Source organism: Ranitomeya variabilis, chromosome 5 (assembly GCF_051348905.1).
Source record: "Ranitomeya variabilis isolate aRanVar5 chromosome 5, aRanVar5.hap1, whole genome shotgun sequence".
Taxonomy (NCBI): domain Eukaryota; kingdom Metazoa; phylum Chordata; class Amphibia; order Anura; family Dendrobatidae; genus Ranitomeya; species Ranitomeya variabilis.
This window is the reverse complement of record NC_135236.1, coordinates 3,091,411-3,114,971: the sequence shown is the minus strand read 5'-3', so window position 1 is coordinate 3,114,971 and position 23,561 is coordinate 3,091,411.

Below are 23,561 nucleotides of genomic sequence, written 5' to 3'. Positions count from 1 at the left end.
AAAGGGTGCTGATGTTGCTGATTGGTCTCCTGCGGCCGTGGAGGCCTTTCGGGAACTTAAGCGCCGGTTTTCTTCTGCTCCTGTGTTGTGTCAACCAGATGTTTCACTTCCTTTTCAGGTTGAGGTTGATGCTTCCGAGATTGGAGCGGGGGCGGTTTTGTCACAGAGAAGTTCTAATGGCTCGGTGATGAAGCCATGTGCATTCTTCTCTAGAAAATTCTCGCCCGCCGAGCGCAATTATGATGTGGGTAATCGGGAGCTTTTGGCCATGAAGTGGGCATTTGAGGAGTGGCGTCATTGGCTTGAGGGTGCTAAACATCGTGTGGTGGTCTTGACTGATCACAAGAATCTCATTTACCTTGAGTCTGCCAGGCGTTTGAATCCTAGACAGGCTCGTTGGTCGTTGTTTTTTTCTCGTTTCAATTTCGTGGTTTCATACCTGCCAGGTTCAAAGAATGTGAAGGCAGATGCTCTTTCCAGGAGTTTTGTGCCTGACTCTCCTGGAGACTCTGGGCCTACTGGTATCCTTAAGGATGGGGTAATATTGTCCGCCGTATCCCCAGACTTGCGACGTGCATTGCAGGAGTTTCAGGTGGATAAACCGGATCGTTGTCCACCAGAAAGACTGTTTGTTCCGGATGATTGGACCAGTAGAGTCATCTCCGAGGTCCATTCTTCTGTGTTGGCTGGTCATCCTGGAATATTTGGTACTAGAGACTTGGTGGCCAGGTCTTTTTGGTGGCCTTCCTTGTCTAGGGATGTGCGCACCTTTGTGCAGTCTTGTGAAGTGTGTGCTCGAGCTAAGCCTTGCTGTTCTCGGGCCAGTGGGTTGTTGTTATCCTTGCCCATCCCGAAGAGGCCTTGGACGCACATTTCCATGGATTTTATTTCTGATCTCCCGGTTTCACAGAAAATGTCCGTTATCTGGGTTGTGTGTGACCGCTTTTCTAAGATGGTTCATTTGGTGCCCTTGCCTAAGTTGCCTTCCTCCTCTGAGTTGGTCCCTTTATTTTTTCAGAACGTGGTTCGTTTGCATGGGATTCCGGAGAATATAGTTTCTGACAGGGGATCCCAGTTTGTGTCTAGATTTTGGCGGACGTTTTGTGCCAAGATGGGCATTGATTTGTCTTTCTCGTCTGCATTCCATCCTCAGACGAATGGCCAGACGGAGCGAACTAATCAGACCTTGGAAACTTATTTGAGGTGTTTTGTTTCTGCTGATCAAGATGACTGGGTTGCTTTTTTGCCACTGGCCGAATTTGCTCTTAATAATCGGGCTAGTTCTGCCACGTTGGTCTCTCCTTTTTTTTGTAATTCGGGGTTTCATCCTCGTTTTTCCTCTGGTCAGGTGGAGTCTTCGGATTGTCCTGGAGTGGACGTGGTGGTGGACAGGCTACATCAGATTTGGAATCAGGTGGTGGACAATTTGAAGTTATCTCAGGAGAAGACTCAGCAGTTTGCTAATCGCCCTCGCCGCGTGGGTCCCCGACTTCTTGTTGGGGATTTGGTGTGGTTGTCTTCTCGTTTTGTCCCTATGAAGGTCTGTTCTCCTAAGTTCAAGCCTCGGTTCATCGGTCCTTATAGGATCTCGGAGATTCTTAACCCTGTATCTTTTCGTTTGGATCTCCCAGCATCGTTTGCTATTCATAATGTGTTCCATCGGTCGTTGTTGCGGAGGTATGAGGTGCCCGTTGTTCCTTCGGTTGAGCCTCCTGCTCCGGTGCTGGTGGAGGGAGAATTGGAGTATGTTGTTGAGAAGATCTTGGATTCTCGTGTTTCCAGACGCAAACTCCAGTATTTGGTTAAGTGGAAGGGTTATGGTCAGGAGGATAATTCCTGGGTGGTCGCCTCCGATGTTCATGCGACTGATTTGGTCCGCGCCTTCCATAGAGCTCACCCTGATCGCCCTGGGGGTTCTCGTGAGGGTTTGGTGACCCCTCCTCAAGGGGGGGGTACTGTTGTGGATTCTGTTTGTGGGCTCCCTCTGGTGGTTACTGCTGGTACTGGGTGACTTTGGTGGGTTGCGGCCTTTGGTTTCCACCTGTCCATCAGAGGCTGGGTGTTTCCTATTTTACCTGGCCTTTCTGTCATTTCCTTGCCGGCTATCAATGTATTCAGATGTGCTCTGTTTGGTTCCTGCCTACCTGCTCCCAGATCTTTCAGGATAAGCTAAGTGCTGATTTTCAGTTGTTTGGTTTTTTGTCCAGCTTGCTTATTATTTCTCTATGCTAGCTGGTAGCTCTAGTGGACTGAGGTTCTCCCCATGTGCCATGAGTTGGCACATGGGTTCTTGTAATCTCAGGATGGTTTTTTGATTAGGGTTTTTTGCTGACCGCTCAGACCCCTTTTGTATCGTTCTGCTTTCTAGTTTACAGCGGGCCTCAATTTGCTGAACCTATATATATCCTCTCTATGTGTGTGCCTTCCTCTCATTTCACCGTCAATACATGTGGGGGGCAACTATACCTTTTGGGGTTCATTCCTCTGGAGGCAAGTGAGGTCTTATTTTCTCTGCAGTACTAGTTAGCTCTTAGGCTGGTGCGTGGCGTCTAGAACCAACGTAGGCACGCTCCCTGGCTATCTCTAGTTGCGTTTGTCAGGCGTAGGGCAGCGGTCAGCCCAGGTTCCATCACCCTAGAGCTCGTCCGATATTTTGTATTACTTTGCTTGTCCCTTGCTATCCCTAGCCATTGGGATTCATGACAGCGCCTGTACAGAGCGGGAGCGTGCGTGTACTGAGAGCGGCTGTACAAAGCGGGGAGCGTGCGTGTACTGAGAGCGCCTGTACAGAGCGGAGAGCGTGCGTGTAGTGAAAGCAGCTGTACAGAGCTGGGAGCGTGCGTGTACTGAGAGCGGCTGTTCAGAGCGGGGAGCGTACGTGTACTGAGAGCGCCTGTATAGAGCGGGGAGCGTGCGTGTATTGAGAGCGCCTCTATAGAGCGGGGAGCGTGCGTGAACTGAGATTGCCTGTACACAGCGGGGAGTGTGCTTGTACTGAGAGCGGCTGTACAGAGCGGGGAGCGTGCATGTACTGAGAGCGCCTGCACAGAGCATTGAGCGTGCGTGTACTGAGTGCTTGTACAGAGCAGGAGCGTGCGTGTACTGAGAGCGCCTGTAGAGAGCGGGGAGCGTGCGTGTACTGAGAGCGCCTTTTCAGAGCGGGGAGCGTGCGTGTACTGAGAGCGCCTGCACAGAGTGGGGAGCGTGCGTGTACTGAGAGCGTCTGTACCGAGCGGGGAGCGTGCGTGTACTGAGAGCGCCTGTACAGAGCGGGGAGCGTGCGTGTACTGAGAGCGCCTGTACAGAGTGGGGAGCGTGCGTGTACTGAGAGCGCCTGTACAGAGCGGGGAGAATGCGTGTACTGAGAGCGCCTGTACAGAGCGGGGAGCGTGCGTGTACGGAGAGTGTCTGTATAGATCGGGGAACGTTCGTGTACATAGAGCGCCAGTACAGAACAGAGAGCGTTTACTGAGAGTGCCTGTACAGCACGGAGAGAGTTTGTGTATGTCACGATAATGTATGAAATGTAATATGAATTTGTAGCTTTGCCTGTTAGCACCCATGCTGTGGGCTTAAACCCCCCTTCTCCATGTGTTTCTGTTTGCTGAGATGTGTATGTGTAGATCCCAAACCCCTCATGCCCCTACCAGAAGAATTTTTATTGCGCTTGGAGCTGTAAGCCGCTCTCCCTACATTGCTCACTCTCCCTCCTCCCATCTAGAATCAGCTAGAACTGGTATAGAATTTCTCTAAAGACAGGAAGTCCTTTGTTCCATTATAATAAGCTATTGGGCCACCGATTTAGGCTAGGAAAATAATAAGTCCATTTTGCAAATCTCTGTCGGCCACAGTAAGCGCGAGCCTCTGAGCCCAACGGGTACAGAGTACGGATTTCTCCAGAATCGGGCGTCCCAACGAGCCCGAATTTGGTACCAATAGAAAGCCAATTGTAAAATAAGAAGAATAAGGGGTGTGTTGTGATTCTGACATGTTCTGGAGCGGAGATGCGAGCATTATAAAAATCTGTATTAGGCCGGGGACACACTTAACGTATAAAAAAACGGTCCGTTTTTCACGGCCGAGAATCGCACAAATGTTTCAAAAACAGTGATCCGTGTGCAGTGCGAGGATGCGATTTCCTCGCATCAAATGATCCGTGTGACATCCGTATGGCATCCGTATGGCATCCGTATGCCGAGATTTTCTCGCAAGCTTGCAAAACCGACATCTAATGGATTTATGTGCTCAAATGTTCGGGAAAACATATATACAGTATATATATATATATATATATATATATATATATATATATATATATATATATGTCATTGAGACACATAAATATATATTCTGTATTTATATTTCATTCAGCGCGATATCTGTGAACAGCCGGTAATTCAATTGCCGCTTTGCATTTCTCCTTCACAAACCCGACAGGATATGACACATGATTACATACAGTAAACCATCTCATATCCCCATTTTTTTGCATATTCCACACTACTAATGTTAGTAGTGTGTATGTGCAAAATTTGGCCGCTGTAGCTGCTCAAATAAAGGGTTAAATGGCGGAAAAAATTGGCGTGGGCTCCCGCGCAATTTTCTCCGCCAGAGTGGTAAAGCCAGTGACTGAGGGCAGATATTAATAGCCAGGAGAGGGTCCATGGTTATTGCCCCCCCGTGGCTACAAACATCTGCCCCCAGCCACCCCAGAAAAGGCACATCTGGAAGATGCGCCTATTCTGGCACTTGGCCACTCTCTTCCCACTCCCTGTAGCGGTGGGATATGGGGTAATGAAGGGTTAATGCCACCTTGCTATTGGAAGGTGACTTAAGCTAGATTAATAATGGAGAGGCGTCAATTATGTCACCTATCCATTATTAATCCAATTGTATGAAAGGGTTAAAAAACACACACACACATGATTAAAAAGTATTTTAATGAAATAAACACAGCGGTTGTTGTAATATTTTATTGCTCTCTCAATCCATGTGATGGCCCTCGCTTGGCAAAACAATAAACACACAAGATACATACCCTCTCTGATGAACTGTCACGTCCCACGAAGTAATCCATCTGAAGGGGTTAACTAATATTACAGGCACGAGCTGCGATAAACCACTCGCTCGTGCCTGTAATCCCCGGGTGCTGAAAGGAAAGCAGTGATCTGTACTTACATTGAGTCGCGGTGATGCGCCCCTGCTGGATGTTCTCATGAACTGCAGCCTGGGAACTTTTTCCCACGCTCCAGGTCATATGAGGACATCCACCAGGGGGCGCATCACCGCGACTGAAGGAAATGTAGGTCAATGACCTACATTTCCTTCATTCGCCGGGGATTACAGGCACGGAGCACACCGCTGCATTTAGCAGGGCTCCTGCCTGTAATATTAGTTAACCCCTTCAGATGGATTACCTCGTGGGACGAGACGGTTCATCAGAGAGGGTATGTATCTTGTGCGTTTATTGTTTTGCCAAGCGAGGGTCTGAAAATGGATTGAGAGAGCAATAAAATATTAAAACAACCGCTGTGTTTATTTCATTAAAATACTTTTAAATCATGTGTGTGTGTTTTTTAACCCTTTCAAACAATTGGATTAATAATGGATAGGTGTCATAATTGACGCCTCTCCATTATTAATCTGGCTTAATGTCACCTTACAATAGCAAGGTGGCATTAACCCTTCATTACCCCATATCCCACCGCTACACGGGAGTGGGAAGAGAGTGGCCAAGTGCCAGAATAGGCGCATCTTCCAGATGTGCCTTTTCTGGGGTGGCTGGGGGCAGATGTTTTTAGCCGGGGGGGGGCCAATAACCATGGACCCTCTCCTGGCTATTAATATCTGCCCTCAGTCACTGGCTTTACCACTCTGGCGGAGAAAATTGCGCGGGAGCCCACGCCAATTTTTTCCACCATTTAACCCTTTATTTGAGCAGCTACAGCAGCCAAATTTTGCACATACACACTACTAACATTAGTAGTGTGGAATATGCAAAAAAATGGGGATATGAAATGGTTTACTGTATGTAATCATGTCTCATATCCTGTCGGGTTTGTGAAGGAGAAATGCAAAGCCGGCAATTGAATTACCGGCTTTTCTATAGAACACCGCTGCGTATTTCTCGCAATGCACACGCATGGTCCGTGTGTAATCCGATTTTTTTCTCGCACCCATAGACTTGCATTGGCGAGTCTCGGCCGAGATACGCTGACAATCGCAGCCTGCTGCGAGTTCCCTCGGATCCGAAATACGGTGGAGAAAATATCGGATGATGGGAGCTGGACCATAGATTAACATTGGGCCGAGTGCTATGCGATTTTTTATCGCATAGCACTCGTCCGTATTACGGTCTAGTGTGACCCCGGCCTTAAATTTGGTAAGTCTGAGGAGAGGGGAGGGTCTGGGGAAACCAGCTCTGTTAGTGATGTCACAGGGCTGCAGTTTATAAGTTTTCTGCCAGGCACCCAGCAGTTAGTCTTACCTGAGGAGCTCTTACTGCCAGCCCTGACGAACTGGGATATTTGGAGCTCCGCCCACCAGCCTGGTTTTGCCTGATTTGATCTGAGCACGTGTCAACTTCTCATTTAATCCCTGATATTTTATAATTACTTTGTACATACGTCCAATTGTCTCTTATTGTAACATACTTGTTATAAACACTGCCTGTTCTTTTACGGAATAAAATATTTAAATTACTAGTTTAGTTCTTCCTGCTCTAAAACGTACCCTAAATCTTCGGAAGGGAATTACGCTACTGTTTTGGGTTAGCTTCGGACCCGTTTAATCGAAGCTGGTGGAAGCATACCTTGTTCTGTGTATTTGGGAGTCGTTGTAGTGACGACGGTGTTGATAATTATTGTTCCTGCCTGAGTGGGAGTAGTTATATCGCCCTTGCCGCAGCGTGCCCAATAGCCAGTACATAGCAGGCAGCCTTTCTGGCAACTAATTACCCTAGGTGCAGTACCTAGTCTGACCTGAGGGTAAGGGGGGTGCCAGAGAGCTGCAAGTTTTCAAGCAGAACTGTAAAGTGGGATATACATAAATCCCTGCAGTTCGTGGTATATTGTAGAGCAGTGGGATAACTAAAATAAGCCCTTGCTGTAAATCGATAGGTCAATAACCTTGTGTGTGTTTTCATCACATTGTGGCAGTGGAGGGATAACTAAGATAAGCCCCCCTGCACATGTGATAGCCGTCTGTTGACCTAAGGTCACCCCGATCCGTGACGTAGGGGTGATGGTCACGGTGTGAATCGTGACAAATTGGGGGCAAGGCGGTGGGATCTTAGAGCATTAGTGATCTGGTTTGAGCAAGCATTTCTCTCACTAAAAACTTGCAAAGTTCTTGCGAGGACTCTGCGCAAATAAGTTTGGAGAACAAACTCAGTGTTTATTAGTCCTGAGACAATTGTGTACTGGTAATTATCCCCTCCCTGTTCTTCGTTTTTCTATCCTATCTTTTATTTGGCAACCATGGTTGTACTGGGAGAAACCTTTTATAAGCAGCAGACCAGAGACACCCTTATTGCCTTATGCAAGTCACAGCACATTGACTTTGCAGGCAAAAACAAAGCCCAACTGGTCGCAGTTCTGGTGCAATGGGAAGCCGCTCTAGTGGCCGCAGAAGCCAGCACAAGCGAACATGGTGCTGCAGCAGAGGTCCAACCACTTAATACGGGCCCTACTAGCAACCAGGGCGGATTGGACCCTAATCTGCTGGCGGTCTTGGAACTACTCCCCACAGATGACCGTGATGGACGTCTGCAGCTGATCCAGCAATACCAGGAGACAGCCGAGCGCCAAGCCAAGCGAGTCCACAAACTGGAGATGGTCCGGCAGGGGGGATGCCCTCCACCGCCCGGAGCCGTGAGCCCAACAGCGCTCAGATACCGAAGCCCCGGCCCGATCACTTTCCTGTTATGGAAAAGGACAGGAGCTTGGACACTTTTCTGCGGGCCTTTGAGAAAGCCTGCAGACAGTACCAGCTGCCTACACAAGAATGGGCACGATATCTGACCCCAGGGCTGAGAGGCAAAGCTCTGGAGGCGTTTGCTGCACTCCCTCAAGAACAAGATGGTGACTATGAGGCCATCAAGCAGGCCCTGATAGCCAAGTACCAGCTTACACCCAAGGTGTACCGTAGAAAGTTTCGGCACCACCAACGTGGCCCACACGACAGTTACAGCGATGTGGTGCATGGACTCAGGACTCACTTTAACCAGTGGATCCAAGGACTGTCAGTGACCACCTTTGAGCAGCTGCGAGACCTGATGATCAAAGACCAGTTCTTACATCTTTGCCAAGCTGAGGTGCGACAGACCGTGATGGACAGAGAACCCAAAGACGTGACGAAAGCAACGCAGATTGCCGATGCCTATGAGGCCAACCGTAGATCGGAAGTGCGGAAGCCAGTCGCCACCAGCTGGAGAGGGGGTAAGCCTGCAACCAACGCCAGTACCCATGCCAGCCAACCCACCAGAGGTCCTGTCCCCGTGGCCAACAGCACGTCACCGTGGGAGGCCATGTTGCTACAGGCCTCAAGGACAGCGGGGCCGAATGAACCCTCATCCGACCCGAACTGGCGGCCCCTGAAGAAATCATTCCGGGGAAAAACCCAACTGTCACTGGGATTGGGAGCATCAGCTGTCCCTTGCCAAGGGCCCGGGTTTATATTGATTGGGGTGCCGGGAGCGGGGTGAAGCAAATGGGGCTGTCTGATAATTTGCCCACTGATGTTTTGTTGGGGACTGATTTGGGGAGGTTGGTTGCATACTACATCCCTGACACCCCTCCACAATCTGCTAATAAGGGTAACGTTAACCCCGATGTTGATGATGATGATGATGGGAGATCGCATGTGTTACCTGACCATGCTTTATCTAGTAATGATGCATCTGATAACCATTTTTTCCCTAGGATCGATGGTGAAAATGTTGTACCTGTGCCAACTGAACCTGATAATGATTTTTCTGTGAAAGTTGATGTGTCCATAGGTACAGGAGTGCTTAGCCACGTCGCTCTGCGGAGTGAGACGGCTGAGGAACCCCTAGCAGGGGCAAGTGTCGGTGCTGCAGGAAATGGGGAGATACATGGGAACCGTGAGGAAGGTGATGCCATGCAATTGACCAGTGCCACCGAGGAAGGTAACTGGCCCATAAGTAGCACTGCTCCTGAGGTAATGGGGGTGGATGGGGAGGTAGAGCCCATAGCAGTGTCGGCTGATGGGTCGGTAGAAATCCCCGGGGAGACAGCCTACGTAGCTGCTGTCACCCGCAGTCAGAGGGCCCGGAACGCAGATAACTGTCTGCCTTCCGGACCCTCCTCAGTCATCACTGTGACTGAACCAGAGGTGGACCCAGAGCAGGTTCCAGAGGGTCCCTGTGGGGAAAGGACCCTGACGTCGCTTCTGGCTTCCCCTAGCCAGGAGTTTCAGGCCGCTCTGCACGCAGATGCGAGCCTAGAGAGTTTGAGACAACTCGCCGAGATGCCCATCTCCGAGAATGATGAGAGGGTGTTCTGGGAAAGAGGAAGGTTGTACCGGGAGACAGTACCCGGAAAATCGCAAAAGGAGTGGTTGAGGGAAAGACAGCTGGTCTTCCCACAGCAATTCCGGGGTAAGTCGTTACGGATTGCCCATGAGATCCCGCTAGCTGGACACTTGGGGATCAGCAAAACAAAGGCCCGGCTGTCTCAACACTTCTATTGGCCTAAGATGGGGACAGATGTGTCAAACTACTGTCGCTCCTGTGTCACCTGTCAAAGAGTGGGGAAGGCGGGGCCTGCTCTTAAGGCTCCCCTGATCCCTTTGCCAGTGATAGAGGAGCCTTTCCTGAGGATCGCGGTGGACATTGTGGGCCCGCTGGCCGTCCCCAGCAGCTCTAGAAAGCAATACATCCTTACTGTGGTAGACTACGCTACCCGGTACCAAGAGGCAGTAGCTCTGTCGTCAACTAGGGCAGATAAGGTGGCGGATGCCCTGTTGGCTCTCTTTTCACGTGTAGGATTTTCCAGGGAGATGCTCACTGATTAAGGGACCCAATTCATGTCTCGCCTAATGGAGGCTCTCTGTAAGAGAATGCAGGTGAAGCACCTGGTATCGAGTGCGTATCACCCACAGACCAATGGCTTGTGTGCACCCTTCAATGGTACCCTCAAACAGATGCTACGCATTCTTGTTGAGACACAAGGGCGCGACTGGGAGCGGTACCTCCCACACCTGCTGTTCACTTACCGAGAGGTTCCGCAGGCCTTGCAGACCTTGCAGACCTTGACACAGTTGGTGCATGACAACATGACGCAGGCTCAGGCTGACCAGAAGCACTGGTACGACCAGAACGCCCGGGAGCGGACCTACCACGTGGGTCAAAAGGTGTGGGTGCTGGTCCCCGTGCCAACGGATAAGCTTCAGGCAGCCTGGGAGGGCCCGTACGTCGTCCACCAACAGCTCAACCAGGTCACCTACGTGGTCACGCTTGACCACGCTCGGGGTAGGCGAAAGGCCTTTTACGTCAACATGATGAAGGCTCATCACGAACGTGAACCTTTCGTCCTACCGGACTGCAGCGTACACGAAGACGGGGAGGAAGACACCCTCCTGGACATGCTGGCCCAAGCCAAGGCCGGTGGGTCCATTGAGGACGTGGAGGTAAGCGCCTCGCTAACTGAACCACAGCGGTTGCAGTTGCAAACCACACTGGAACCCTTCCGGGTCGTGTTCTCCAACCGACCTGGAAGGACTGAGTTAGCCGTCCACGAGGTGGACACCGGGAATCATGCCCCACTACGGCGAACACCCTATCGAATCTCCGACCAGGTGCAGCAGGTTAAGCGCCAGGAGATCGATGAGATGTTACAGCTGGGGGTGATTCGATGGTCAAAGAGCACGTGGGCCTCACCCGTAGTTCTCGTACCAAAGGACCGGACCACCCAGTTGTGCGTGGACTACAGGGGGCTCAACACCATTACAGCCTCTGACGCGCACCCAATGCCGCGCATCGAGGAGCTGCTTGAGAAGTTAGCTAGCGCAAAATACCTGACAATAATGGATCTGAGTCGAGGATACTGGCAGATTCCCCTGAGCCCCGAGGCGCAGGAGAAGTCCGCCTTTATCACACCCTTTGGTCTGTATGAGTCCACGGTCATGCCCTTTGGCATGAAGAATGCCCCTGCCACTTTCCAGCGGATGGTCAACCTCCTGCTTCAGGGACTGGAGGAGTATGCCGTGGCGTACTTGGATGACATTGCCATCTTCAGTCCCTCCTGGAAGGAACACCTGCAGCATCTCGAGGAGATGCTCAGGCGAATTCACCGAGCAGGACTGACTATCAAGCCAGAAAAAAAGTGCCAGATGGGCATGAGGGAGGTCCACTACCTGGGGCACCGGGTAGGTGGAGGCACCCTAAAGCCAGAGCCTGAGAAAGTGGGAGCGATCGTGGGCTGGCCCACTCCCAGGACCAAGAAACAGGTGATGTCCTTCCTGTGCACCGCAGGGTACTATAGGTGCTTCGTACAGCACTATAGTAGCCTGGCAAAACCCTTGACGGACCTCACCAGGAAGAAGCTACCCCACATCGTCAACTGGACCGACGGCTGTGAGGGGCCTTCCAGGCGTTGAAAACAGCACTGTGCAACCCTCCTGTGTTGAAAGCAGTCGACCGTTCTTGGTACAGGCTAACGCCAGCGAGTTTGGCCTTGGTGCTGTGCTCAGCCAGGTTGACTCGGAGGATCAAGAGCACCCCGTGTTGTACCTGAACCGGAAACTTTTGCCGAGGGAAGTGGCCTACTCAACCATTGAGAAGGAGTGCCTGGCCATAGTCTGGTGTTGTGAATTTGCTTTTTGCTCCCTCTAGTGGTTACTAGTTTTTTGACTCTGGTTTTTCTGTCATTCCTTTTATCCGCACCTGGGTCGTTAGTTAGGGGTGTTGCTATATAAGCTCCCTGGACCTTCAGTTCAATGCCTGGCAACGTAGTTATCAGAGCTAGTCTGCTGTGCTCTTGTCTACTGATCCTGGTTCCAGTTATATCAGCTAAGTCTGCCTTTTGCTTTTTGCTATTTGTTTTGGTTTTGTATTTTTGTCCAGCTTGTTCCAAATCTATATCCTGACCTTTGCTGGAAGCTCTAGGGGACTGGTGTTCTCCCCCCGGACCGTTAGACGGTTCGGGGGTTCTTGAATTTCCAGTGTGGATTTTGATAGGGTTTTTGTTGACCATATAAGTTACCTTTCTTTATTCTGCTATCAGTAAGCGGGCCTCTCTGTGCTAAACCTGGTTCATTTCTGTGTTTGTCATTTCCTCTTACCTCACCGTCATTATTTGTGGGGGGCTTCTATCCAGCTTTGGGGTCCCCTTCTCTGGAGGCAAGAAAGGTCTTTGTTTTCCTCTACTAGGGGTAGCTAGATTCTCCGGCTGGCGCGTGTCATCTAGAATCAACGTAGGAATGATCCCCGGCTACTTCTAGTGTTGGCGTTAGGAGTAGATATATGGTCAACCCAGTTACCACTGCCCTATGAGCTGGATTTTTGTATTCTGCAGACTTCCACGTTCCTCTGAGACCCTCGCCATTGGGGTCACAACAGTTTGCCAGGCCAGTATTAAATGTTTAATGCATTGCAGAAGAGGGATTATAAGAAAGAAGATTCTGAGTTTTTTTTTTTTTTTTTCTTTCTCCTTCCCCTTTACCTCAGAGTGGCTATGCTTGCTGCAGACATGAATGTCCAGACCTTGATTACAAGTGTGGACCAGCTGGCTACTCGTGTGCAGGGCATACAAGACTATGTTATCAGAAATCCTAGGTCAGAACCTAAAATACCGATTCCTGAACTGTTTTCCGGAGACAGGTTTAAGTTTAGGAATTTCGTGAATAATTGTAAATTGTTTTTGTCCCTGAGACCCTGTTCATCAGGAGATTCTGCTCAGCAAGTAAAAATTGTTATTTCGTTCTTACGGGGCGACCCTCAGGATTGGGCTTTTTCGCTGGCGCCAGGAGATCCGGCATTGGCTGATCTTGATGCGTTTTTTCTGGCGCTCGGTTTACTTTATGAGGAACCCAATCTTGAGATTCAGGCAGAAAAGGCCTTGCTGTCTATGTCTCAGGGGCAGGACGAGGCTGAAGTGTATTGCCAAAAATTTCGGAAATGGTCCGTGCTGACACATTGGAACGAGTGTGCACTGGCCGCTAATTTTAGAAATGGCCTTTCTGAAGCCATTAAGAATGTTATGGTGGGTTTTCCCATTCCTGCAGGTCTGAATGATACTATGGCACTGGCTATTCAAATTGACCGGCGGTTGCGGGAGCGCAAAACCGCAAATTCCCTCATGGTGTTGTCTGAACAGACACCTAATTCGGTGCAATGTGATAGAAAAACCGCAAATTCCCTCATGGTGTTGTCTGAACAGACACCTAATTTGGTGCAATGTGATAGAAAAACCGCAAATTCCCTCATGGTGTTGTCTGAACAGACACCTGATTTAATGCAATGTGATAGAATCCTGACTAGAAATGAGCGGAAAATTCATAGACGCCGGAATGGCTTGTGCTACTACTGTGGTGATTCTACACATGTTATCTCAGCATGCTCTAAACGTATAGCTAAGGTTGTTAGTCCTGTCACCGTTGGTAATTTGCAACCTAAATTTATTCTGTCTGTAACTTTGATTTGCTCACTGTCATCTTATCCTGTCATGGCGTTTGTAGATTCAGGTGCTGCCCTGAGTCTCATGGATCTCTCATTTGCTAAGCGCTGTGGATTTACTCTTGAACCATTAGAAAATCCTATTCCTCTTAGGGGTATTGATGCTACACCATTGGCAGCAAATAAACCGCAGTATTGGACTCAGGTTACCATGTGCATGACTCCTGAACACCGCGAGGTGATACGTTTCCTGGTTTTACATAAAATGCATGATTTGGTCGTTTTGGGGCTGCCATGGTTACAGACCCATAATCCAGTCCTGGACTGGAAGGCTATGTCAGTCTCAAGTTGGGGCTGTCGTGGTATTCATGAGGATTCCCTGCCTGTGTCTATTGCTTCTTCTACGCCTTCGGAAGTTCCGGAGTATTTGTCTGATTATCAGGATGTCTTCAGTGAGTCTGAGTCCAGTGCACTGCCTCCTCATAGGGACTGTGACTGTGCTATAGATTTGATCCCAGGCAGTAAATTTCCTAAGGGAAGACTGTTTAATCTGTCGGTACCTGAACATACCGCTATGCGTTCATATATCAAGGAGTCTCTGGAAAAAGGATATATTCGTCCGTCTTCTTCCCCTCTTGGTGCGGGATTCTTTTTTGTGGCAAAAAAGGACGGATCTTTGAGACCTTGTATTGATTATCGGCTTTTAAATAAGATCACTGTCAAATTTCAGTATCCTTTACCGCTGTTGTCTGACTTGTTTGCCCGGATTAAGGGTGCCAAGTGGTTCACCAAGATAGACCTTCGTGGTGCGTACAACCTTGTGCGCATTAAGCAAGGTGATGAATGGAAAACCGCATTCAATACGCCCGAAGGTCATTTTGAGTACTTGGTGATGCCTTTTGGGCTCTCCAATGCGCCTTCAGTTTTTCAGTCCTTTATGCATGACATTTTCCGGAAGTATCTGGATAAATTTTTGATTGTTTATCTGGATGATATTTTGGTTTTTTCTGATAATTGGGATTCGCATGTGGAGCAGGTCAGGTTGGTCTTTAAAATTTTGCGTGAAAATTCTTTGTTTATCAAGGGCTCAAAGTGTCTCTTTGGTGTACAGAAGGTTCCCTTTTTGGGGTTCATTTTTTCCCCTTCTGCTGTGGAGATGGACCCAGTCAAGGTCCGAGCTATTCTTGATTGGACTCAGCCCTCGTCAGTTAAGAGTCTTCAGAAGTTCTTGGGCTTCGCTAACTTCTACCGTCGTTTTATCGCTAATTTTTCTAGCATTGTGAAACCTTTGACGGATATGACCAAGAAGGGCTCCGATGTAGCTAACTGGGCTCCTGCTGCCGTGGAGGCTTTCCAGGAGTTGAAACGCCGGTTTACTTCGGCGCCTGTTTTGTGCCAGCCTGACGTCTCACTTCCCTTTCAGGTTGAGGTGGATGCTTCGGAGATTGGGGCAGGGGCCGTTTTGTCGCAGAGAGGCCCTGGTTGCTCTGTTATGAAACCTTGTGCCTTTTTCTCTAGGAAGTTTTCGCCTGCCGAGCGAAATTATGATGTAGGCAATCGGGAGTTGTTGGCCATGAAATGGGCATTTGAGGAGTGGCGTCATTGGCTCGAGGGTGCTAAGCATCGTGTGGTGGTCTTGACTGATCACAAAAATCTGATGTATCTCGAGTCTGCTAAACGCCTTAATCCGAGACAGGCCCGCTGGTCATTGTTTTTCTCCCGCTTTGATTTTGTTGTCTCGTATTTACCAGGTTCAAAGAATGTGAAGGCCGATGCTCTTTCTAGGAGCTTTGTGCCTGATGCTCCTGGAGTCGCTGATCCTGTTGGTATTCTTAAAGATGGAGTTATCTTGTCAGCTATTTCTCCGGATCTGCGACGTGTGTTGCAGAGATTTCAGGCTGATAGGCCTGAGTCTTGTCCACCTGACAGACTGTTTGTCCCGGATAAGTGGACCAGCAGAGTCATTTCCGAGGTTCATTCCTCGGTGTTGGCAGGTCACCCGGGAATTTTTGGCACCAGAGATCTGGTGGCCAGGTCCTTTTGGTGGCCTTCCTTGTCAAGGGATGTGCGGTCATTTGTGCAGTCCTGTGGGACTTGTGCTCGAGCTAAGCCTTGCTGTTCTCGTGCCAGCGGTTTGCTCTTGCCCTTGCCTGTCCCGAAGAGACCTTGGACACATATCTCCATGGATTTCATTTCTGATCTTCCGCTATCTCAGGGCATGTCCGTTATCTGGGTGATATGTGATCGCTTCTCCAAGATGGTCCATTTGGTTCCTTTGCCTAAGCTGCCTTCCTCTTCCGATCTGGTTCCTGTGTTTTTCCAGAACGTGGTTCGTTTGCACGGCATCCCTGAGAATATTGTGTCAGACAGAGGATCCCAGTTCGTTTCCAGGTTCTGGCGATCCTTTTGTAGTAGGATGGGCATTGATTTGTCGTTTTCGTCTGCTTTCCATCCTCAGACTAATGGACAGACGGAGCGAACCAATCAGACTTTGGAGGCTTATTTGAGGTGTTTTGTCTCTGCTGATCAGGACGATTGGGTGACATTCTTGCCGTTGGCTGAGTTTGCCCTTAATAATCGGGCTAGTTCCGCCACCTTGGTTTCGCCTTTTTTCTGCAACTCTGGTTTCCATCCTCGCTTTTCTTCGGGTCATGTGGAGCCTTCTGACTGTCCTGGGGTGGATTCTGTGGTGGATAGGTTGCAGCAGATCTGGAATCATGTGGTGGACAACTTGAAGTTGTCACAGGAGAAGGCTCAGCGCTTTGCCAACCGCCGCCGCGGTGTGGGTCCCCGACTACGCGTTGGGGATTTGGTGTGGCTTTCTTCCCGCTTTGTTCCTATGAAGGTCTCCTCTCCCAAATTTAAACCTCGTTTTATTGGGCCTTACAAGATATTGGAAATCCTTAATCCTGTATCTTTTCGTCTGGATCTTCCTGTGTCGTTTGCTATTCACAATGTATTTCATAGGTCCTTGTTGCGGCGGTACATTGTGCCTGTAGTTCCTTCTGCTGAGCCTCCTGCTCCGGTGTTGGTTGAGGGCGAGTTGGAGTACGTGGTGGAGAAGATCTTGGATTCTCGCCTCTCCAGGCGGAGGCTTCAGTACCTGGTCAAGTGGAAGGGCTATGGTCAGGAGGATAATTCCTGGGTGGTCGCCTCTGATGTTCATGCGGCCGATTTAGTTCGTGCCTTTCATGCCGCTCATCCTGATCGCCCTGGTGGTCGTGGTGAGGGTTCGGTGACCCCTCACTAAGGGGGGGGTACTGTTGTGAATTTGCTTTTTGATCCCTCTAGTGGTTACTAGTTTTTTGACTCTGGTTTTTCTGTCATTCCTTTTATCCGCACCTGGGTCGTTAGTTAGGGGTGTTGCTATATAAGCTCCCTGGACCTTCAGTTCAATGCCTGGCAACGTAGTTATCAGAGCTAGTCTGCTGTGCTCTTGTCTACTGATCCTGGTTCCAGTTATATCAGCTAAGTCTGCCTTTTGCTTTTTGCTATTTGTTTTGGTTTTGTATTTTTGTCCAGCTTGTTCCAAATCTATATCCTGACCTTTGCTGGAAGCTCTAGGGGACTGGTGTTCTCCCCCCGGACCGTTAGACGGTTCGGGGGTTCTTGAATTTCCAGTGTGGATTTTGATAGGGTTTTTGTTGACCATATAAGTTACCTTTCTTTATTCTGCTATCAGTAAGCGGGCCTCTCTGTGCTAAACCTGGTTCATTTCTGTGTTTGTCATTTCCTCTTACCTCACCGTCATTATTTGTGGGGGGCTTCTATCCAGCTTTGGGGTCCCCTTCTCTGGAGGCAAGAAAAGTCTTTGTTTTCCTCTACTAGGGGTAGCTAGATTCTCCGGCTGGCGCGTGTCATCTAGAATCAACGTAGGAATGATCCCCGGCTACTTCTAGTGTTGGCGTTAGGAGTAGATATATGGTCAACCCAGTTACCACTGCCCTATGAGCTGGATTTTTGTATTCTGCAGACTTCCACGTTCCTCTGAGACCCTCGCCATTGGGGTCATAACAGTCTGGGCCCTGCAGCGCTTGCAACCCTACTTGTACGGCCGTGCCTTCATGGTGGTGACTGACCACAACCCTCTGCTCTGGCTAAGCGCCATGTGTGGAACCAACGGCAGGTTGCTACGCTGGAGCCTTGCCCTTCAGCAGTTTGACTTCACCATTGAACACAAAATGGGCAGGGAGCATGGAAATGCAGATGGACTGTCCCGCCGGGGTTAACCTACTGAGGTGCGCATGGAGGCATACCAAGGGGTTCTGCCTCCGTAGCGCAGACCAAAAAGGGGAGGTGTCACGATATTGTATGAAATGTAATATGATTTTCATAGCTTTGCTGTGGGCTAAAAAAAACCCTTCTGTGTTTGTGTTTGCTGAGATGTGGATGTGTAGAAAAGGTTTTATTGCTCTAGTCGTAAATTCCAGGCTTTGGGCAACTTCCTCATCTCTCCGCCCATCTAGAAGCAGCTAGAACTGGTAAAGAAGTTTCCCAAAATCCATGAAGTCCTTTGTTCCAATATTGTAAGATATTGGACCAACGATTTTGGCTAGGAAAATAATGAATCCATTTTGCGAATCTCCATCGGCGGATTTATCAGCCACTCTAAGCATGAGCTTCTAGTTCAAACAGGGACAAAATACGGATTTCTCTGGAACTGAGTGTTTCTACTAGCCCAAATTTAGTATCTATAGAGAGCAAATCTTAATACAAGATGAATGAGGGGTGTGTTATGACTCTGCCAGATTCTCCAGCGAAGATATGAGTCATAAGAATGGTTGGCGATCCTAACTCAACCCCTTTAGTGATGTCACGAGGCTGGAGGTTAAAAGTCTTTACTCTTAACCCAGCCTGGAGTCTTAGAGAGTCTTACTGGAGGAGCTGTTCCTATCCAGACCTCCTGATGCACTGGGACATTTGGGGTCCCGCCCACCAGCATGGTTGTCACGATGGTATGAAATATCATAAGTTTAGTTCTCTTGCTAGCATGCTGTAGGCTAAGCCCCCCCTTCTTGGAGTGTCTCTGCAACAACTTGTAGCTGCAAATTCCTGACTTTCCTTCTCAGAGAGTGTGGGGGTTATGAGAGCCAAGGTATTTACGACCGGCATTTCCTGCCGTGTTAGCTCTTGTCCAGCTATAACTGGATGAGAAACTTCCAGAATCATGAAAGTCTTTTGTTCTGTTTTTGTAAGATATTAGGCCAACCATGGGAGATAGGAATTCAAAAATATATCGTCATAATCACACTCGGAGGATCTACCCATCCCTCGAAACACGGGCTTCTAACTCCGTCTAATAAAGAAGTAGGGATTTCTCTGCAAATAAGTATCCCAGATAGAACATATTTGATCTTATTAGAATGCTCACGTTAATCTGAGATGAATACTGGGTTTGATATGACTATGACATGTTCTGGAGCGAAGTTACGGGCATCAGATATATTTAATGCACAGTGAGTAACCCTGACGAGGTAGGAGGGGTTGGAAAAGCCAGCCCTTTCTGTGAGGTCACAGACTGTAGGTTTTAAGTGCTGGCCGGCGTCCAAGAGAGTCAGATTTGAGTTTTTACCTGAAGAGCCCAGAGTACACGCCCTGATGCACTGGGATAGATGGAAAGTCCCCCTAGCCTGTTGCCTGCAATGCTTTGAACAACTGTAAGTGTTATTTCTCATGTTATTCCTTGTTTTTTTTATAATTACCTTGTACTTATTTGCAATTGTCTCATTTGTAACATCTTTGTAAAATATTTTGATAAAGCACTGCCTACATTTTGTGGGGTATATTATTTCATGCCAGTTCTCTCTCCATGCTCTAAAAATGTACCCTAAGTCTTCTTGAAGGGAATTTACGCTACTGTTTTGGGTTAGCTTCGGACCCATTGAATCGAAGCTGGTGGCAGTAATATCGTGTACTGTGCAGGCCTTTGGGTGTCACTGTAGCGACTGCGGCTTGATAATTATTGTTCCTGCCTGAGCGGGAGTAGTTTATCGCGTCGCAGCAGCGTGCCCAATAGCCAGTACATAGCAGGCAGCCTTTCTGGCGACTATTTACCCTAGATGCAGTACCTAATCTGACCTGACGGTAAGGGGGGCGCCAGAGAGCTGCAAGTGTTAAGTGGAACTGTAAGCGGGATATACACAAATCCCTGCAGTTCATGGTATATTGAAGAGCAGTGGGATACCTAAAATAAGCCCCTGCTGTAAACTAAGAGGTCAATAGCCTTGTGTGTGTTTTTTTTTATCACATTGTGGCAGTGGAGGGATAACTAAGATAAGCCCCCCTGCACATGTGATAGCCGTCTGTTGGTCTAAAGTCACCCCAATCCGTGACATATTGGTGGCAGTAGTCAGGAATCCCTGTGGATTTTGTGACAAACTGCTGGCCGCGGCTAAGGGATCGTGACAATTGGTGACAGTCACGGTGTGAATCGTGACAATTGCTGGCAAGGCGGTGGGATATTAGAGCATTAGTGATTTGGTTTGAGCAATCATTCCTCTCACTAAAAACTTGCAGAAAGTTCTTGCGAGGACTCTGCGCAAATACGTTTGGAGAAAGAACTCAGTGTTTATTAGTTGTGAGACAATTGTGTACTGGTAATTATCCCCTCCCTTTCTCTTCGTTTTTCTATCCCATCTTTTATTTGGCAACCATGGTTGGGCTGGGAGAAGCCTTTTATGAACAGCAGACCAGAGACACCCTTGTTGCCTTATGCAAGTCACAGCACATTGACTATGCAAGCAAAAACAAAAGCGAACTGGTCGCAGTCCTGATGCAATGGGAAGCCACTCTAGACCACTCACAGAGCCCAGAAGCCGCAGAAGCCGGCACCAGCGAACATGGTGCTGCAGCAGAGGTCCAACCACTGAATGCTGGCCGTTAGCAATCCGGGCGAATTGCACCCCCACCTGCTGGCGGCCTTGGAAGAACTTCCCACTGATGACCATGATGGACGCCTACAGCTGATTCAGCAATACCGGCAGGAGGCCCGGGCCCAGCGAGAGGCAGAGAGAGCCGAGCGAGAGGCCCAGGCCCAGCGAGCCGAGCGAGAGGCCCAAGCGCAGCGGGAGTACCAGCTGCGGATGGCCCAACTGCAAATGCAGGGGTCGTCCCAGTCCAGCCGTGAGCCCAGCAGCGCTCAGATACCGAAGCCCCGGCTCGACCACTTTCCTGTTATGGAAAAGGATGGGGACTTGGACACTTTTCTGCGGGCCTTTGAGAAAGCCTGCAGGCAGTACCAGCTGCCTACACAAGAATGGGCACGATACCTGACACCAGGGCTGAGAGGCAAAGCTCTGGAGGCGTTTGCTGCACTCCCTCAAGAACAAGATGGTGACTATGAGGCTATCAAGCAGGCCCTCATAGCCAAGTACCAGCTTACACCCGAGGTGTACCGTAAAAAGTTCCGGACCCTCCAACGTGGCCCACACGACAGTTACAGCGATGTGGTGCATGGACTGGGGACCCACTTTGACCAGTGGACCCAAGAACTGTCAGTGACCACCTTTGCACAGCTGCGAGACCTGATGATCAAAGACCAGTTCTTCCATCTTTGCCCAGCTGAGGTGCGACAGTTCGTGATGGACAGAGAACCCAAAGACGTGACGAAAGCAGCGCAGATTGCCGATGCCTATGAGGCCAACCGTAGATCGGAAGTGCGGAAGCCAGTCACCTCCAGCTGGAGAGGGGGTAAGCCTGCATCCAACGCCGGTACCCCTGCCAGCCAGCACACCAGAGGTCCTGTCCCCATGGCCAACAGCACCAGACCTACCACCGAACTTCGCCAGTGTTACCACTGCAGGCAGACTGGACACCTCAGTCACCAATGTCCAGCCAAACAGAAGAACCCCCCCATCCAAGGCCCCAGGGCCTAATGCAGCAGTTCTTTTGGTGGGTGGTGTGGTTGGGAGGGGGTGTGACAACGTACAGCACGTCACTGTGGGAGGTCGTGTTGCTACAGGCCTCAAGGACACCGGGGCTGAACGAACCCTCATCCGACCAGAACTGGCAGCCCCTGAAGAAATCATTCCGGGGAAAACCCTAACTGTCACTGGGATTGGGGGCATCAGCTGTCCCTTGCCAATGGCCCGGGTTTATATTGATTGGGGTGCTGGGAGGGGGGTGAAGGAAGTGGGGCTGTCTGATAATTTGCCCACTGATGTATTGTTGGGGACTGATTTGGGGAGGTTGGTGGCATACTTCGTCGATGACCCCCCTCCCCAATCTACTAATGAGGGTAACGATAACCCTGACAATGATGATGATGATGATGGGAAATCGCATGTGTTACCTGACCATGCTTTATCTTGTAATGATGCATCTGTTAACCATTTTTTCCCTAGGATTGATGGTGAAAATGTTGTACCTGTGCCAGCCGAACCTGATAATGATTTTTCTGTGAAAGTTGATGTGTCCATAGGTACAAGAGTGCTCAGCCACGTCGCTCTGCGGAGTGAGACGGCTGAGGAACCCCTAGCAGGGGCAAGTGTCGGTGCTACAGAAAATGGGGAGATACATGGGAACCGTGAGGAAGGTGATGCCATGCAATTGACCAGTGCCACCGAGGAAGGTAACTGGCCCATAAGTAGCAATGCTCCTGAGGTAATGGGGGTGGATGGGGAGGTAGAGCCCATAGCAGCGTCGGCTGATGGGTCTGTAGAAATCCCCGGGGAGACAGCCTACGTAGCTGCTGTCACCCGCAGTCAGAGTGCCCGGAACGCAGATAACTGTCTGCCTCCCGGACCCTCCTCAGTCATTAGTATGACTGAACCAGAGGTGGACCCAGAGCAGGTCCCAGAGGGCTCCCGTGGGGAAGGGACCCTGACGTTGCTTCTGGCTTCCCCTAGCCAGGAGTTTCAGGCCGCTCTGCACACAGATGCGAGCCTAGAGAGTTTGAGACAACTCGCCGGGACGCGCTTCTCCGAGACTGATAAGGAGAAGGTGTTCTGGGAAGGAGGAAGGTTGTACCGGGAGACAGTACCCGGAGAATCACAAAAGGAGTGGTTGAGGGAAAGACAGCTGGTCGTCCCGCAGCAATTCCGGGGTGAGTTGTTACGGATTGCCCATGAGATCCCGCTAGCTGGACACTTGGGGATCAGCAAAACTAAGGTCCGGCTGTCTCAACACTTCTATTGGCCTAAGATGGGGACAGATGTGTCAAACTACTGCAGCTCCTGTGTCACCTGTCAAAGAGTGGGGAAGGCGGGGCCTGCTATTAAGGCTCCCCTGATCCCTTTGCCAGTGATAGAGGAGCCTTTCCAGAGGATCGCGGTGGACATTGTGGGCCCGCTGGCCGTCCCCAGCAGCTCTGGAAAGCAATATATTCTTACTGTGGTAGACTATGCTACCCGGTACCCAGAGGCAGTAGCTCTGTCGTCAACTAGGGCAGATAAGGTGGCGGATGCCCTGTTGGCTATCTTCGCACGTGTAGGATTTCCCAGGGAAATGCTTACTGATCAAGGGACCCAATTCATGTCTCGCCTAATAGAGGCTCTCTGTAAGAAAATGCAGGTGAAGCACCTGGTATCGAGTGCGTATCACCCACAGACCAATGGCTTGTGTGAACGCTTCAATGGTACCCTCAAACAGATGCTGCGCATGCTGGTTGAGACACAAGGGCGCGACTGGGAGCGGTATCTCCCACACCTGCTGTTCGCTTACCGAGAGGTTCCGCAGGCCTCAACGGGGTTCTCTCCCTTCGAGCTCCTGTATGGCAGGCGAGTCCGGGGACCCCTTGGGTTGGTAAGAGAATCCTGGGAAGATGAGCCGAACCCTTCTGAAGTGTCCATAGTGGAGTATGTCATGCGCTTCCGTGACAAGATGCAGACCTTGACGCAGTTGGTGCATGACAACATGATGCAGGCTCAGGCTGATCAGAAGCACTGGTACGACCAGAACGCCCGGGAGCGGACCTACCACGTGGGTC